This window comes from Euleptes europaea, chromosome 2 (assembly GCF_029931775.1).
Source record: "Euleptes europaea isolate rEulEur1 chromosome 2, rEulEur1.hap1, whole genome shotgun sequence".
In the NCBI taxonomy this organism is placed as follows: domain Eukaryota; kingdom Metazoa; phylum Chordata; class Lepidosauria; order Squamata; family Sphaerodactylidae; genus Euleptes; species Euleptes europaea.
The window spans coordinates 38,480,656-38,498,491 of NC_079313.1; the positions used below are offsets into that span (position 1 = coordinate 38,480,656).

The 17,836-nt window shown below is 44.0% G+C and overlaps 1 protein-coding gene across 1 annotated transcript in view; it reads left to right on the plus strand.

The window, feature by feature from the left end:
* The window catches only part of VAV3 (vav guanine nucleotide exchange factor 3), a 247,371-nt gene that overhangs the window by 120,454 nt on the left and 109,081 nt on the right, over window positions 1-17,836 (plus strand). The gene's annotated exons all lie outside the window — the stretch shown is intronic.

Sequence of the window (17,836 nt, forward strand, 5' to 3'; positions counted from 1 at the left end):
ATGCCATTGGTACGAACTAGTGTATATTGACAATAACCTGACAACAATGCTGTTCAGCCCAGATTGGGAAACCCACCTCGAACAACTTGAACAATTCTTACTTGCCTTCCGAAAGGCCAGCCAGAGGACCAACTCTGAAAAGAGCTGCCTGGGTTTCCGAAGCCTGCAGTATTTAGGTTACATTGTAGGAGATGGCTGGCTATGTCCAGTCCTGGAGAAGATGACAACACTGGAGAACACCCCAATGCCACAAAACAAGAAACAGCTTTTGGGCCTCATTGATTATTATGGCACCTTTAGGCCCCAATTTGCCAGTAGAGCCGGGCCCCTAACCGACTGCCTGAAGAAGGATCAATCCAACCACATTCATTGGATGGAGGCTGCTATAAGGACTTTACGCGACCTCAGAGGTGCACTGTCACAGCAACCTATCTTGCTGAACTCCGACCTTTCGTTGTGTATACCGACGCATCCGTATCAGGCCTGGGGCAGTTTTGGGAGGAGGCAGACTGCTGAAAGGTGGCCAGTACGGGCAACCTAGCAGTCCAGAGCTTAGAGGAAACCCCACCTCCTCAAGTTCTGATTCTGAGGAAGCGCAGGAGCAATGGGAGAACTGTGGAGGGAAAGAAGCCTCACAATTATTTTGCCCTACCTTTTCTGAGGCTCTAAACAATTTATGATCCATGAGATGAAAAGAAGCTAGGAAGTGGAAAGTAATAACAGGATGGGAAAAGACTGAAGAATTCCACTTTCCCCCCTACTATTTCTCCCCCTTGCCCCAAGCTTGCAGCTTTCTTTTACAGCCTTTGACCTTTAAAAAAAATCCTCAAGAGAAGATAACTCGCCTATGTGTTCCTTCTAATTTGACATAGGATGAAGAGCTAAAATTAGGTTTCTCTATTTAAAATCAAACTAGTGCTGAACATTTAAATTCTGCACATGAATTTAGTCACTAGGATTTCTGAACAGGTGTACAGGTCATGGTAAGTAAGGCCTATTTATTGATGGTCATTTCAATTTATCATAGAACAAAATTTAGAATATAGCTTGCTGGTAATGTACAAGGTAACTTGCAAAGCAGTAGTTGCCCAAAGTGGGGTTAAAAAACCCAGTTATTTAAAGATCTGGTAAGAACAAGTGGATGGAGTTTGATGAGGTCTTTATCCAGCAGTGGATTGGTATGAATGAAAAATAGTACCTTCATATCTCCTGGCTATTACAGTCTATTGATTGTTACATGAATAAATCATTGTGAACCAGAACTGTTCTTCCATAGTAGGAAAGAGGCTAAAGTTCAGTCATTAGCATGATTGAAACAATGCACTACATATCTAGAAAGCTAGCAAGATTAAATCCTTTAATCTTTAACAGGGCAGCCATCCTGTGATCAAATAAGCAAATTTTCTAGCAAAGTCTTAGAAGTAAATTGCATTCTCTTGATCAAAAGCACAGTTTACTTGTGATACAGTTAATTTAATTAGGCACCATGCCTTCCTGCTAAAGATCCTTTGATGTGACGAATCTAGGATGCATGAGTATTAACATATGGATGTGTGAATGATTATTCAGTAAACCTTGTTCTTCAAAGATGATTTCTAAGGTATAGATGGGAAGTCCTAAATGTAAAGAAAATTTCTTTGTCCAGAAGAATATATGAAGGGGAAATAATGGGAGGAGCACACAATGGGTAAATCTCTTTTCTCTTCTGCTTCAATGTGTCTTGTATTAATTTATTGTCTGAATAAAGATGATTGGTAACGTATTTACTGGTATATTTATGTGACTTTGCTGGAATACAGGAGGATCACCAAACAGGGTTGGAACCTAAATTTTGTTTTTATCTTGATTACAATTATTCTTCAGTCCAATTGGATTTAAGTCTGTCTGGTGTCTGTTTATGTTATTCACCTGATGCCATCATAGATGGAAATTTCTTTGGTGAAGGCTTAATTATGCCTTATTTTACTTTTGGCCAACATGACCCTTGCCCCCTTCACTTTTCTTCCCTTCCCTCTCAAGTGTTCTAGAAGTATTCCTTCCCTAAGGCCTAAGGTCCTTAAGCTTGGATAAGGAAAATCTTGGTAATTTTCCGGATTTCTTTCCACATTTGTTGATATTTCTGCCAATGATCTTAGTTCTCCACTTTCTACTGTTGGTTTTGTTGGCTTGTGAAATATATGCCTGTCGTATATTTTTTGGTACATAATGTATACCTTTCTTTCCCCCTGACTTCTGGGTCTGATCCAAAGGGTGAAATGCATTATCCTCCTCTATCAGGATAAAGCTACTTTGCCTATAGGGGGATAACACATCTTTCCCCACCTATGCAAACAACTCATGTTAAACTTTGTTCCCATACTAGTTGTTTGAATGAAAGTGAGGCCTTTTATATAATTGAACTTTGGCATACTCTGTTTGTAGTGTGATATCTCCCTTAAATATTTCTTGAGAAATTTGGTATGCATATTCAGATCATAAAAATTTATCCTCCTGAATTTCAGGAGAGCAAAAGAGTCCACTGGAATTCACAGCAGGGGCATTCTGATGTCTCATCATTAATGGCCCTGGGCAAACTGAAAAGTCACTTTGGCTGGGTACAGACAATTTTAATCATTTCCCCACCTCTGTGGAGTTTTTGAATTCCCATGAGTCTAAACCTTACCCGGTAGGGGTCTTGTTACAATCTCCCATGCCTCTGGCTGAGTACCACTAAGTTGCACCTGCCACTAAGATGAGTGTAAGCCCTTGGAAATAAGGTGTTCTGCAACAGTCCCATGGCAGTTATGGTGGCCATAAAGTCCTAAAACTCTCCAGTAAAGGAGATATCATGGATGTTGGTCCTAGTAAACCATAGATCTCCGGGGCCTCAGCACCAGATCAGAGTCCACCTGCAAAGGTTCAGATAGGATTGCTGTTTGGTAGAGGGGTAGGTGGTACCCCAACAGAATCTCTACTTGGTCCTGTGCACCCAACATTAAGTACTTATTCTTGAAACTGGTATTCTGCCTATCAAAGCACCTGAGGGAAGTGATGAAGTCCCAGCAACACCCCTTTTCATCCAACAAGTTGTACTTGACATAACTAGGAAATACATTCTTGGCCTCCTTGGGGATCTCAGTGATTCAAGACAGATCACCCTTCTCTGGATGATAAGTGTTTTTATCTGAACTGAACTGGTATTCAACAATAGCATCTTTAGGTCCTACAGTTCACTGACATGGTCACCAAGACTGAATGAGTGACTGGAATGGGTCAGTCACACTCACTACATACATGCTGCTGATTTCCATTACCTGCTCTGTCTCTTATATACCTTATAAATATACCTCCCTTCCCCTTTTTAACTACTAAAATTCCTTTGACACATGTTGGAGCTAAAAGTCAGAAAAAAACAAAACAACAGTGGAAACCTGCAACAGTCTTCCTCCCAGACCTCTAATGTTCCAGTTGCCTCTTTAGCTGCTATTAAGTTTGGCTAGGTATGTTGTAAAAACCAGTGGTTACTCCTTATTGTTGAAATTTTTATGCATAAAGGTATTTTTTCTTAAATACACTTTTTCCAATAATTGTTGGGGGAAAATTAATTAAATTTAAATTACTTGGCATCTACATAGGAAGAGGTGAGTTGTTAATTAAGTGCCCCAGGAAAGCAATTTTTCAAGATTTAATTGAAATGTTTGTAATGGGTTTAAGCAATGACTCTGCTGTGGCCTTGACATGGAAAGGTGAGAATGTTCATGGGTTTTAATTGCTGAAGGCTGGCCAGTATTGAATAGCTGCTAGAGAAGCCAGCAGCTTAGGAAAAAAGGAGGGCATGACGGGATGCGATTGCATTCTGAAAATTCCTCAGAGAGAGCAACATGATCCTTGTAGGACAATTATTTTAGGCTGCAAAAAAGTGAGCATCATCAAACCAATGACAATCAATTGTCTCTTTAATAAATTAGGCCTGAGAATAGAAAACTAATTTTAAAAGAATTCTCTGAAATTGTCTCCCCAGACACATGTGGAAACCAACTGACCTCAAAATTATTTTGTTTCGATCCCGAGTAGTAAATATCAACTCTCTCCAATCACCTGTGGTGAACAAGAATCACCTCTAGGCAAAGAAATGGTATGCAAGTTAGCGTTTTTCTTCTAAGTTACAAATGACTAGTATGAGTGAAAGTGGGAGTGCTATTTTTTGCTTGCCCATCTGACTGCTGAGGATTTATTTGCAAAGCTGCCTTAAAATCTTGAAAGATTCCTGTTTCCCAAATCCTACTTTCTTCATCATAGTTCCTGAATTAAAATTGACTGTGAACATCCTTTTATCTGAAATTGGTGCAAGAGTAAGAATTATCTGTTTCCCTAAGCTTCTGAATGAGTTAGTGATCTGAAAGAAGCAAGGCCAAAGCAATGATGTAGCAGTTATTCTCCCACTGAGCTCAGAGGACATCTTCAGCAGCGAGTTTTATCTTCCTATGCTCTGGGAGGCAGGATCTAAAAATGTTTGCTTCCTCTCCCTGAGCTAGGACCGCCCTCTGATCTCCAGTTCTCCTCCTGCCTCAGTGGGAGAAGCAGGGTTAGGAGTCAGCTTGTCCTGCGACCGGCCCTTCCCGGGCGTCGCAGACTCGCCCCCGTTCCCGACACTCACCTGGGACCCGGGCGAACCGGGAGGCACCTGGGTCGACTCACACGCAGGGCAGGGAGTCTGGGTCAGGGGGAGAAGGAGGCCGAATGGTGGGGCGCCCAGGGAGGAGGCCGGGAAGGAGGAACCCGGCGGCCTTAGGCCCCAAGAGCTGGCTCAGCGTGCCGCCCCCTTAAGGAACCCTCCTCTCCCCTCTCCAGGCTGGCGGACAGACGATGGCTCCAGCAGGAGTCCCGGGGAGACATGCAGCCCGGAGCCAGACAGAACCCCAGACCGCGAAGAACCGCTGCGGGGTCGGGCATCGGGAGCCGCGCCCGACAGGCAGCGGAGCAGCGGCACAGCGAGAGCCGGGCGGGGGCGGGGTTGCAGAGAGGGCCTCACCACCGGAGGGATCCCGGACGTGAACGGGAACCCAGGGCCTTATGGTCTCGGGAGGGCGGAGCCAGGGGGCGGAGTGCTCAAAAAGGGTTGTGGGGTGGAGGCCGAGGAGAATGGCTGGGACGGGGTAGTTGTCTGTAGCCCACAACCCTGGCGGACTCAGATGGGGACGAGAGCTCAGAGTCCCCGGCTGAGTGGTCTGAGGCCGAGGAAACTCCTCAACCCCGAGTAGACGCACGAGACCCCGTCCTCGGCACAGTGCCTCCTAGCCTGTTGCGCGACACAGCTCTTTAGCAATTGCTCCTTTTCTCTTCTCATTTCTTTCCCCCCTTTTAGCTTACTGTTCTGTTTCTTCTTGCTGTTTTTCCCCCTGTGGTGTTCGGTCTCCCTTGCTGCCAGAAACAGCCTTATTGTTCATCCCCAGTCGGGTGTCTTGAACCCCCTTGTTTCCCCCCCTCTTTCTTTCGGCGGGGACAGTGTCTCAGGACAGGGATAGAGTGTCGATGGAGCTTTTATCTGGGGATGAGGAGAAAATCGATGGGCTCCTGTCCTCTCAGCAGGCATGGGGGGTGCCACAGCTGAGCCGCAGCAAGGAAAAACGGTGCAATCTGGAGACAGCTACACAGAAGCAAAGATTGCAGCCGGAGGACGAAGAAAACGGCACGAAAAAAACGTGCCAAAACAAAATGGCCACTGCAACTCCCTGTTCGGCCCAGAGGGGTTATCAGGGTGATATGGACGCCTGTAATGCCAGCTCCAGTGGGGATCATGCTACAGGGTCTGAGATGGGTAACGTTGATGCCTCTTCTTCCTTCTCCTTGCCTGTGGGGGGGCAGATGACTGAAGCATGGTTGTGCTTTTGAGACAGGCACTGAGAGAGGAGTTTTCCCAGTTTGGGGGTCCTTCCTGGGGGGGGGGTGCCCAAGTTCTAGGGCATCATCTGTGACATCCATGCATTCCACCCAGGCCTGCACAGCCCCTGGGGAGGTACCCAAAGATTCCAGCCATGCCTGGCTTACCAAGGCGACAAGGAAGGCGGCATTACCATCTGCCAGTAGGGCAAGGTCCCCACCCCTTTGACTGGAGAGAGCGAGAGGGAGGAAGGGGAATTCTCCTCTGTAGAAGACTTTGCAGGAGAGGAGGCGAAGGGCCAAGACCACCAGACCCGTCTCTTTTCTGGGGAAGAGTATCAGACCCTACTGACAAAGGTTATGGCAGCCCTGGACCTCCAGAAGGATGAGGAGACGGAGGCAGCCAAAGTAAGGCTAAGTTTAGGGGCACTAAGGAATTCTTCGATAGACTGAAGTATCACTCACGAGCAGTGCCCTTCCCTGAATATTTTGAAGACCTCCTAGGGGCAGAATGGGATAAACCCATCTCTAACAAACAGTTCCCAGCTTCAGTAAAAAAGATGTACACCTTGGAGCCCCGGGCAATGAACCTTCTGCAGGTTCCCCTAGTGGAGGCCCCAGTAGCCTCCTTGCAGTCAGCTGGCCTCCTATCTGAGGATGGGTCAGGCAATATAAGGGACCCTTTAGACAGAAAGGCTGATTTTGCTTGCAAGTGCTCTCACAAGGCTTCGTCCTTATCCATCCAGGCTTCAGCTACTGCTGCCTTGTTCGCCTGAGCCTCCATTATGTGCACTAGGAAGCTGATTGACTTAGTTCCCCAGGAGAACAAAAGAGTGTCGGATAGCCTTAGTTGGGTCCTTAAAGCAGTAAACTTTATGGCTGATGCCATATTAGACGCTATGACATTATCTGCCAGGGCACTGGCTGTTTCTTCAGTTTCCAGAAGGGCCTTATGGATCAGATCCTTGTCTGCGAACTATGGCTCCTAGTCCATCCTGCTGGGCTACCCCTTCGAAGGAAGGAGATTGTTCGGTTCAATGCTGGATGACATCCTTGTAGAGACAAAGGATAAGAAAAAGGCCTTACCGAAGTTCCTCAGGAAGGAAGGTAAGAGCTCTTATTCTTCTTCCTTTCGGCCCTTTCGTACATTGCACACACTGGCACGTCCCAGATCTGATGGCAGAAGGGGCAACTGGAACCCCGGCCGGGGCTCCTTCTGGAGACGATCTAGGTTCCATAAGAGACCTCAGTTCTAGCAGGGTGGAGACAAGTTCAACAGATTCAGTGAGAAGTCTAGCAAACAATGACTGCAGGGCTGTTTGACAACATTTGGGACTCTGTACACCCAGATGCTGGGGTACAAAGGATTGTTTGCGAGGGCTATATGCTGGAGTTCTGGAAAACCCCTCCAGAAAGCTTCATCATTTCCCCCACTCCATCAACATGAGACAAAGCGGCTTGAAATCAAGCTGCAATAGATCACCTCCTTAGAAATAAGGGCAATCGAACCGGTCCCTTCCTCAGAGCAGTGCGCCGGGGTGTACTCCATTTTCTTTACTGTTCCAAAGAGGAACGGAGAGTGGCATGCCATTCTGAACCTGAGACGCGTGAACAGATTCATCTGACTCAAGCACTTCAGAATGGAGACGCTCAGATCTATCGTGGAAGCGCTTCACCCCCAGGCCTACTTGACATCTATGGACCTGACGGAAATGTACTTACACATCCTGATCCACCAGATGTATTGGAGATTTTTCCGGTTTGCCCACATCCATCAACATTTCCACTTTCAAGCCCTCTCTTTTGGTCTGTTGTCTGCTCTGAGGGTCTTTTCGAAGGTTCTGGTGACTCTGGTGGCCCACCTGAGAGAAGGAGGGTGATTCACAATTTTCCCTACCTAGACAACAACTTGGTGAGTGCCCCTTCAGAACATCTGTCAATCCATCATATAGCAACCGTCCTTCAGACTCTGGAGCGTCATGGCTTTTTGGTGAACTGGAGCAAAAGCAACCCAGCCCCTTCTCAGTCAATTCTTCATTTAGGGGTGACCATCGATACGACCTGCAACATGATTTTTCTCCCACTGGACAAGTTTGCTACCATTGCTGGACTAGCTCAGAAAATCATCCTTGCCAGGTCGTCAGGCTTGTCAACTCTGGTCAGATTGCAGGGTCTGTATAGGATCAGTTCCTTGGGCTCGATTCCACATGAGAGATCTACAGTAGTTCTTGAAGCTGTACCAGCTTCAGATCAGTCAAAAGAGGAATCCACATCTCAATCCTCCGAGTCCGGTGAAGGCCAGTCTCAGATGGTGGACCAAGGCTGCAAAATTATCCAAGGGCCAATCATATCTACAGGACTCCGTGATTTTTACTGATGCCAGTCTGGAGGGCTGGGGAGCCACCCTACACCAACACATGACTCAGGGGGTTTGGACCCAGAAAAAGAAGTGACTTCACATAAATTTACTGGAACTGTGAGCCATCAGGAAGGCCCTTCTGGCGTTCAATCCAATGATCAAGAACCGTCATGTCATGCTGAGAACGGACAACGTCTCAGCAAAGGCACACATAAACAAGGCGGGTCTTGTTCATCCTCTCTCCACACAGAAGCTAAAGTCATCTTGAGCTGGACGGAGGGTCACCTGGCTTCTCTCAAAGCAGAGCATATCAAGGGTGCCTTAAACATGCAGGCAAGTTGGCTAAGCCACCAACAGATAGATGAGGGAGAATGGTCTCTGAAGAGAGAGATCTTCCTACAGATGGTGGAGAGATGATGGATCTATTCACCTCGGGAAGCAACCACCAAACCCCAAGGTTTCTGTCAAGATTCGACCACCCGGAGGCCGAAGGAGTAGATGCCCTAGAGTCGCCCTGGCTGCAAGGGCTCCTTTATGCCTTCCCTCCTCTCCCGATACTCCCCAAGGTATTGTGGAAGATATTCTGGGAGAGGGCTCTCGTTATCCTGATTGCCTCGCATTAGCCACAGAGACCATGGTTTTTGGCCTTGAAGGAGCTGTCCGTTCAGACCCCGTGGGCCTTTCCTCCGATCCAAGACCTGCTACATCAGGGTCCACTGTTACACCCGGACCCCTCCTGGCTAAAACTGACTGCCTGGGTCTTGAGAGGAGAAGGCTGCTAGAGTTGGGTTACTCAACGGAAGTTGTTTCTACCATGCAAGAAGCAAGGAAGCAGTCTACCAAGCGCATTTATAATTTCTCTTGGAAAGCCTTTGCTTGGTAGTGCGGGAGAAAGCTTGTCGACCCTCTGTCATTTTCTACAGGTCACCTTCTTGAGTTTCTCCAGGAAGGGTTGTCACAGGGCCTAAAAGCGTCTACCTTACGTTGCCAAGTGGCTGCCATAGCGATGGTGGTTTCTCATCTGGACGGCTACCCTCCTTCCAGACATCCTCACATTGTCACCTTTTTAAAAGGAGTGTTGGCTGTTTCTCCCTCTATGGTCCATAGATTTCCCACCTGGCGTCTACACGTCATACTGCAGGCACTTACTCAGCCACCTTTTGAGCCTTTAAGGGAATCCTCCCTGAGCCATCTCAGAATGAAGGTCCTTTTCCTGACTGCCGTGACTTCGGCCAGGAGAGTGTCGGAACTAGTAGCTCTTTCATCTAGGAAGAGTTTGTGTACCTTCCACGCAGACAAAGTCTTTCTACGTCCAGATCCAACCTTTACCCCTAAAGTGAACTCAAAGTTCCATAGACAACAAGAGTTGCACCTTCCGTCTTTCTGCCCTCATCCTTCCCATCCGTAGGAGAAGAACTGGCATACCTTGGATGTACGGAAAGCCTTGCGCATATATTTGCGGAGGACGGAATCTTTCAGATGATCTGAATCTCTATTCATCTCGGTTTCTCCACCTAATAAAGGCCACAAGATGTCTAAGGCCTCCATCAGTAAGTGTATCCGGCAATGCATCCAGCTCTGCTACCAATGCAGCAATGTTGCGGTGCCATCGGGTTACATCCCATTCGGTCTGCAGCACCGCTACCTCAGCAGCCTTCGATGGCCAAGCTTCCATCGAGGAAATTTGTAGAGCTGTGACCTGGTCCAGTCCCTCAACTTTCGTGAGACATTATAGGATAAATGCCTACTCGTCAGCAGTTGCTGTGTTGGGCAGAAGAATCCTACAGAACGTGGTCAGTGTGTAAGGAAGTTTTTGACCCACCCAGACATTTTCCAGCTTTTGAAGATCCCGCTGCCGAATATGTCCTCTGAGCTCAATGGGAGAACGGAACCTTGACTTACCTGTGAAGGTTCCTTCTACACTGAGGGAAGAGGACATGTTGCCCATTCAGGGTGAAGAATCTGGTGGGAGTTAGAAGACGTCGGTCCTGGTCAATGCGGAAGTCAGTGCTGCTCAAAAAAAAAGAAAGAAAGAAAAAGGAAAGTTCCTTTGTTGTTAATGTTTTAATCACACCAGTGTTATATCTTTAGTGTGTGTTACTCGTTTCTTATGCTACTGTTTAGAGTTTGTCTTTTACAGTTTCCTGTTTTCCTGAGTTCCGTTTCTACCTTTCTGCTTTGGAAGTCCTTAAACTAGAGATCAGAGGGCAGTCCTAGCTCAGGGACAGGAAGCATAAGTTTTTAGATCCTGCCTCCCAGAGCATAGGAAGATAAAACCCGCTGCTGAAGATGTCCTCTTCCCTCAGTGTAGAAGGAACCTTCACAGGTAAGCCAAGGTTCTGTTGCCCTCTGAGGGCAAGTCACTGGACAACATCTGACTGGAGAATATTTAAATGATCTAGTTACACTTGTGCACAGCCACTCTAGTTACATTCTTGCAGTCATCAGGAATATTACTCCCATGGTCAGCTTCTTCTAAAGGTGAGCACTTCAGCTGTGTGTCTATAATACAGATTATCACATTGCAATTTTAAGAGATGCACGTTACTATCCCCCCCCCCCCCCAAGCAGGGCCTGGTTGAAAGGCATGGCTAGAGCAGTGGTTGGAAGGTTGAAAGGCATGCAGAGATACAGTACAGAGCCTCATTGGATGTTTTTAGGCTCATGGGAGTATTTAGTTAATTTCTTTCAGCACACTTTCATGGCATGATAGCAGGCCCCAGAAGACAGTTTGAAAATTCCAGTTTGATGCACTGGCTATCTGCACCAGAGGTCCCCAGTGTAGTGCCTGTGAGCGCCGTGGTGCTTACTAGCACCTGTTAAGTACTTGTAGAAAGTGGGAGGGCCCAGGTAAGGATTTTGTCCAACAAGGCTTCTGATTGGCCATTGGAGATTTAATTGGCGGTGCAGATTTTTAAAAACATTGCTTAGTCTTTAAATACATAATTGGTCTTTTAGTGTGTTGCATTATGTAAAGGTTTTATTTTTAAATACTCCAGTTTGTCAGAAAGACCTTGTTAATGTTTTAGCCAAGTCAATCTAATATTAATGCTGAAATACAAGATGCTTCTTTCTCTAGTTGTCTTTTTAGCAGAAATATTGCATGGAAGGAGAGATACTTTTAGAGTTGTGGAATCTCTGCTGAAGGAGTTTGGACACCTCTTTATTTTTAGCAACTTGACCTTTACAGGAAAGAAGAGATTTTAATGTCATTCTTCCCCAAAAGAATGAAAATCCATTGTACTGTACTTCAGAATCCCTTTCTAATCTATTATCTTAAGGCAAGCGATCAAACACTGACACGCTTTTAGGATGATGCATGTTTGCGCTATGCATGGAGTGTTACAGATGGAAGTACAGTTGCTTTCTGTTGCAATCTCTTTGTAATTGCTAACAGCACTGTATAAGCTTAAAATGGATGACTGTTAAGACAGTGGTGTCTAGTGGTGTATGGAGACCATAGCCTGACTACCACTAGAACAAAATGCAAATTTCCTAGTTGCAGAGGTCCCAGCAAATGTGGTACTCAGGCTCAAGAACATGAATGCCCTCCCCCACCGTGTTGGTGTTAATGCAACTCTAATCTTGCAAAGCGGCCAGGTTTTACTGTTAAGATATTGGTTGATTTTCCTATCTGTTTAAGTATTATGTCTCCCTGTCACCCTCAATTGTATTCAGTTACATTATTGATTTATTGTTCACACTTTCCCCAGGGCAGGTAACAAACATTTATGCTTACTATATGAGATCCAATCTTTTATTTTCCTAGATGCAAGCAAATTGTTCCAAAAGCTGTCACATACACAAGTTAGTGGGTTGTATCCTGACTAATTTTTCCAATGGCTGAACAGAGCTTTCCTGCCTCCCTGTTTACTACTGCAGCCTACTAATAATCTCTACAAAATGTTGCTCCTGGGGAACATAAGTCCCCAAGAAATAACATGGGGGGGGGGTTGCCGCTGGAAGGGGGAATTGGCCGAAATTGCCAATTCAGTCTGGTTCCAACCCACTGTGTCTTACTGGAAGTCTATAAAAGGGGATAATAAGTCAGCAGCATGTACAACCTTTTTTTTTGTGAGCCTCAATGCTTGATACCTGGTTAGTGCTACTTGTTGGAGATTGTCCCAACCCTTTTGTGTATCTATAGGCCACTGGACAGAAAACAGGGAAAGGAGTTGGCCTGGAAGAAGGGAGGAAGCCTTATGCATTTCAGTGTAACCCACAGGCTTTATCCTTAATACTTAGTACATTTCAGCACCAGTAGGACAATATGCCATAATCTGTAATATGCATGCCCTGTGAACGTGAGAACTACATGTTCAGAAATAGCACACTCATTGGACTATACCATTTGAGGATGCAGGTAAGATGCTCACATGCTTAGATGGTGCCCCCTCCCTTTGTAGAAGACTCTTTGCATATGGAAACTTAACATGTTTGGAGGAAGGATCCTAGCAGTATTTTCACTGATATAATATTGATAAGCAGGAGATCCATAAGGACTTGGTGTGGGCATCACATTTTCCTCTCCCCCACTATTTCCTCTTTCTCTTTCTTGAAAACCCCCTTTCCTGCTTCCTTTTCTCTTTCCCACCCATGAACTATCCTACCCTGGCAGCCTTTTCCTGGGAAAGCTCTGGTTCACTTGGACATTGCCAATTGATCCAGACCCAATTGAACAGTGGGGAACCTGCAAGGATTTGCAGGGGGGACTTCACTTTCCCCTGTATTCCCTTCCCATACTATTGCCTCTTTCTGTCCTGGCAGCCCTGATATTTTCACCTTTCCCTGCTTATACCTACCAATCAACCTCCCTTATATCTACCCCTCATTTTCAGCTATATTTTTATTTATTTACTTCACTTAGATTCGGTTTCTGGTGTGCAAAGAGTCAGACGCTTTCAGATTCAGCTCCGTGCTGGGGAGTTACATTTTATTTTAGTTCACTTCTAGGTTATTTTATTGGGGGGGGGGGGCATTAGGTTTTATTTTTTCATTGGCTGCTATCTTTAATTACAATATACCTAGCAGACAGCTTGCTTTTTTCTCTCCCACTTCTTGTAGGGGAGTGGCAGCCTGTTTAATGAGCTTTGTTGTTCATTTTTTAGGTTTTTGCTAGGATTGTTAGGATTTATCTCATTCAAAATGGAGTTTGGGGGGATTATGTAGTATCAGTCTAGATAGTATTTTATACTTTGTGTTTTGTGGAGCTTTTGTTATCTAATTAAAGTTAGAAATATTGCCAAGTCTGCCTGCGTTTTTCAAGAAGTATCTTGCCTGCATTTTAATTTAATTTAGCTCATCTTTTTCTTTTATGTTATTTTATATTTCTGTTTTATAATAATTTTCTTTTTAACCTTATTTTGAGGTTCCTATTTCACTTCACTCTCCCTTTGGGTGATGAGTCAGCCTGTAGTTAGTAGTTAACAGCTAATAGTAGTGTAGAACATAGTAACAGCCAAGTTAAGGCTTCTGTGTGTGTATACACACACATATATAAATTGTGCCAGATGAAGGAGGGGGGTCTTTTACTAAATAATTGTATTTTAAGTTCTTTTATTAATTTATTGTAAATGAGTAATTGATTGTTTTAACTAGCCATTGTCAGTTACTGTAAGCCATTTTAATCATTTTATACATATATACCTAGTTTTAATACTATATTTAACCCACTACCAGCCATTATTAGCCATTTTAAGCATTTTATACACATATACCTAGTTTTAATTCTGCCTTTTATTATTATAATACTATACACTATTTGCCATCTGGTATGAGTTGGAAGAGAGGTTTTCCTTTTGACTCAGACTTTGATAATCTCACTTCTACCAAAAAAAGTAAACTGGAACATTTCTTTACTTTTGGAATTAATACCAGTAACAGGTTTCAGGTGCTTCAGAAGGAAAAAAAGGTTCAGGAAAATACATTACTTAGCCCTAGCTCTACCTTTGTTCCTAATATGAATATGTTGTCCCCATCTTCAAGAAGGGGAAAAAGGAGGATCCGAGTAGATCCAACCCATCAGCTTGACTTCTGTACCGGGAAAAGTTTTTGAACAAATCAAACAGTCAGGCTTGAGCATTAAGAAAGGATGGATCTGATTACTAAGAGCCAGCACTGGTTTCTCAAGAACAAGTCATGTCAGACTAATCTTATCTCCTTTTTTTTTTTTGGATAAAGTTACTACCTTGCTGGATCAGGGGAATACTGTAGACATAGTTATCTAGATTTCAGTAAGGCTTTTGATAAGGTTCCCCATAATATTCTTATTGTCAAATTGGGAAAATGTGATTTGGATCCTGTTACTGTTAGGTGAATCTGTAATTGGTTGACAGATCGCACCCAAAGAGTGCTTGTTAATGGTTCCTCATCCACTTGGAGAGGAGTGACTAGTGGAGTGCCTCAGGGATCTGACCTGGGCTTTGTGTTGTTCAATATCTTTATAAATGATTTGAATGAAGGAATAGAGGGGATACTTATTAAATTTGTAGATGATACTAAATTGGGAGGGGTAGCAAACATGGTAGAAGACAGAGCCAAGATACAGGATGATCTTGACAGGCTGGAGAATTGGGCTAAAACCAATAAAATGCATTTCAACAGAGATAAATGTAAAGTTCTGCATTTAGGTAGGAAAAATCAAATGCATAATTATAGGATGGGGGAGACTTGTCTTAGCAGTAGTGTGTGTGAAAAGGATCTTGGGGTCTTAGTAGACCAAACACTGAACTTGAGTCAGCAGTGTGATGCGGTAGCTAAAAAGGCAAATGCGATCTTGGGCTGCATCAACAGAACTATAGTGTCCAGATCACGCAAAGTAATGGTATTGCTTTGCTCTGGTTAGACTTCACCTAGAGTATTGTGTTCAGTTTTGGGCACCGCAATTTAAGAAGGATGTAGACAAGCTGGAATGTGTCCAGAGGAGGGCACCAAAGATGGTGAGGGGTCTGGAGACCAAGTCCTATGAGGAAAGGTTGAAGGAGCTGGGTATGTTTAGCCTGAAGAGGAGACGACTGAGAGGGGATATGATAACCGTCTTCAAGTACTTGAAGGGCTGTCATATGGAGGATGGTGCCATGTTGTTTCTGTTGCCCCAGAAGGTCAGACCAGAACCAATGGGTTGAAATTAAATAAAAAGAGTTTCCATCTAGACGTTAAGAAGAATTTTCTAACAGTTAGAGTAGTTCCTCAGTGAAACAGACTTCCTTGGGACAGGTGGTAAGTGCTCCTTCCCTTAGATCTTCCTGATGAGGATTGACTCCTTCGCTGTTGTAAATTTCTGTGCTGGAATGTTGCTGTTTGGTCAGCTAGAATTACTGGCTCTGATAGATTGTTATTTTTGTTTTCCGGATTTTGATGTTACTTTTGTACAGGAAACTTGGGCTACCAATGATATTTTCCTTCCATGTTTCTCTTCTTTTCCCCAGAAATCAATCAAAGGACCTATGGGCTGCCCTTGTGAGGGTTTGTCTTGTCTTATTTCTACCTCTCTGAGGACAAAATCAATTGATTTCCTCATTGTTGATGAGTTGGTTCTTGCAGTTAGGCTAAATCTGACTTCCTTCTCTTTGATTCTGTTTTCCGTCTATATAGCCCCTGCTAGGTCAAGCGCTGGTGTACCAAATTGGACTCATTTGGGGAAATTATTCAGTGACATTTAAAATAGCTATTCAACTACTCCAATTCTTATGACTGGTGACTTTAATGCATGGATAGGGCAAGATGATAACATCCTTTTCAAAGCCTGATAGGGACCTTTGAAGAAGATTTTTTGAGTTCGTTATGGTATGGTAGAACTTCTAAGGATTCTGTAATAAACTCTGCTGGTTTATATTTGGTTCAATTCAGAGAAATCTAATAATAGCGAATGGGTGATCGCAGATCGATTCAAATGGAAATTTTACTTTTTTTGGACAAAATGGGGCCAGTGTTATTGACTACTTCCTGGTCTCATTGGACCTTTTGTCTTTAATTAATAGTATGAAAGTCTGTGAGTATATGGGTAGTGATCATCTCCCTGTTTCTCTTTTAGTTAACTTATCTTGTGCTCATCATTTAACGCTGACTCATCATCAGTCATTACACCAAAGCCAGAAGGGCCTTGCATGTGTACTTTGGAACCCTAAGCTTGACTCCTTTGTGGGATATAGACTGGAGTCTTCAGAGGTGACTTCACTAAGGACAGCTCTTCTTAGACCTAAGACTGCTGTTATTGATGTAAATGTATTTTTTATTTAATTGGTTTATTTGAATCTTTATTTATTAGGAAAATTATTTTAAAACCAGTCATTTCAACTAGGCAAAACTCTTGGTTTAATAGAGAGTGTAGTCTCCTTAAAAGAGCAATTTCTGGGAAACATAGAAAATTCAAAAGCAGTAGGTACTATCTGTGTTCTGAAGTCGTTAGTTCTCAAGAGGAATTATAAGAGCTTGATTAACTGGAAGAAAAGGGAGAATTTATGTAAGAACTGGAGATGTCTGATTACAGCTATAAATAACAATGACAACTCAGCTTTTTGGTCTATTGTCAATTCTACAAATAACAGTCACGTGAAAGTCCCTGCCTGTATTCCATCTTCCATCTGGGTAACTTATTTTAAGAACCTTTTTTTCTTATTCCCCAGATAAGGATCTGGAACTGTAGTAACCTCTACCATTTTGCATGCATGGCCGAATGTGTCCCCTGATGAAATTATGTCCCTCATTATTGCTTACATCGGGGGAAAGCCCCAGATTCTGATTTAATCCAAAACAAACTATTTAGAGTGAAACCTAAAAGAAGAGTTGGTTTTATATGCCAACTTTCTCTACCACTTAAGGAAGAATCAAACCGGCTTACAATCACCTTCCTTTCCCCTCCCCACCACAGACACCCTGTGAGGTAGGGGGCTGAGAGAGCTCTAAGAGAACTGTGACTAGCCCAAGGTCACCCAGCTGGCTTCATGTGTAGGTGTGAGGAAAGCAACCCAGTTCACCAGATTAGAGTTCGCCGTTCATGTGGAGGAGTGGGGAATCTAACCTGGTTCTCCAAATTAGAGACCACTGCTCTTAACCACTACACTACGCTGGCTCTCAGTTGGGGGGCTGAGATTCTTCCTCCTGTTTTCACACAGATCTATGCTTTGGGAGCCATTTCAAAAACATGGAGACACACCATAATAGTTCCAATCTTTAATAAGGGTCAACATTCTGATCTAAGTTGTTATCGCCCAATCAGCCCATTATCTTCTTTGGGCAAACTGCTCCTTGTACTTGCTAAGGAAATTACTTGATTGGATTGAGCGAAATGATTTCCTTGGCTGGGAGCAGATTGGTTTTAGAAGAGAACCATTGTAAACCATTGTTTGGTACTTTCACATTTAGCTGAGAAATATTCTTCCCCTCCCGATGGTGCTCTATATACTGGATTCATGGATCTTAAAGGAGCCTTTGATGCTATTCCTAGGGAACGACTTTGGAGGAAATTATCTAATTCCAGATGTGACCAAGGGGAATTGACCGATCCTTTTGATTTGGTCAGGGGGTTAGACAAGGTTGCCTTCTAACTATTGTTTAACTTATATTTGAATGATTTAGCAGTGAATTTTCAAAAGGTTTGTCACCCACCAAAGCTAGCAA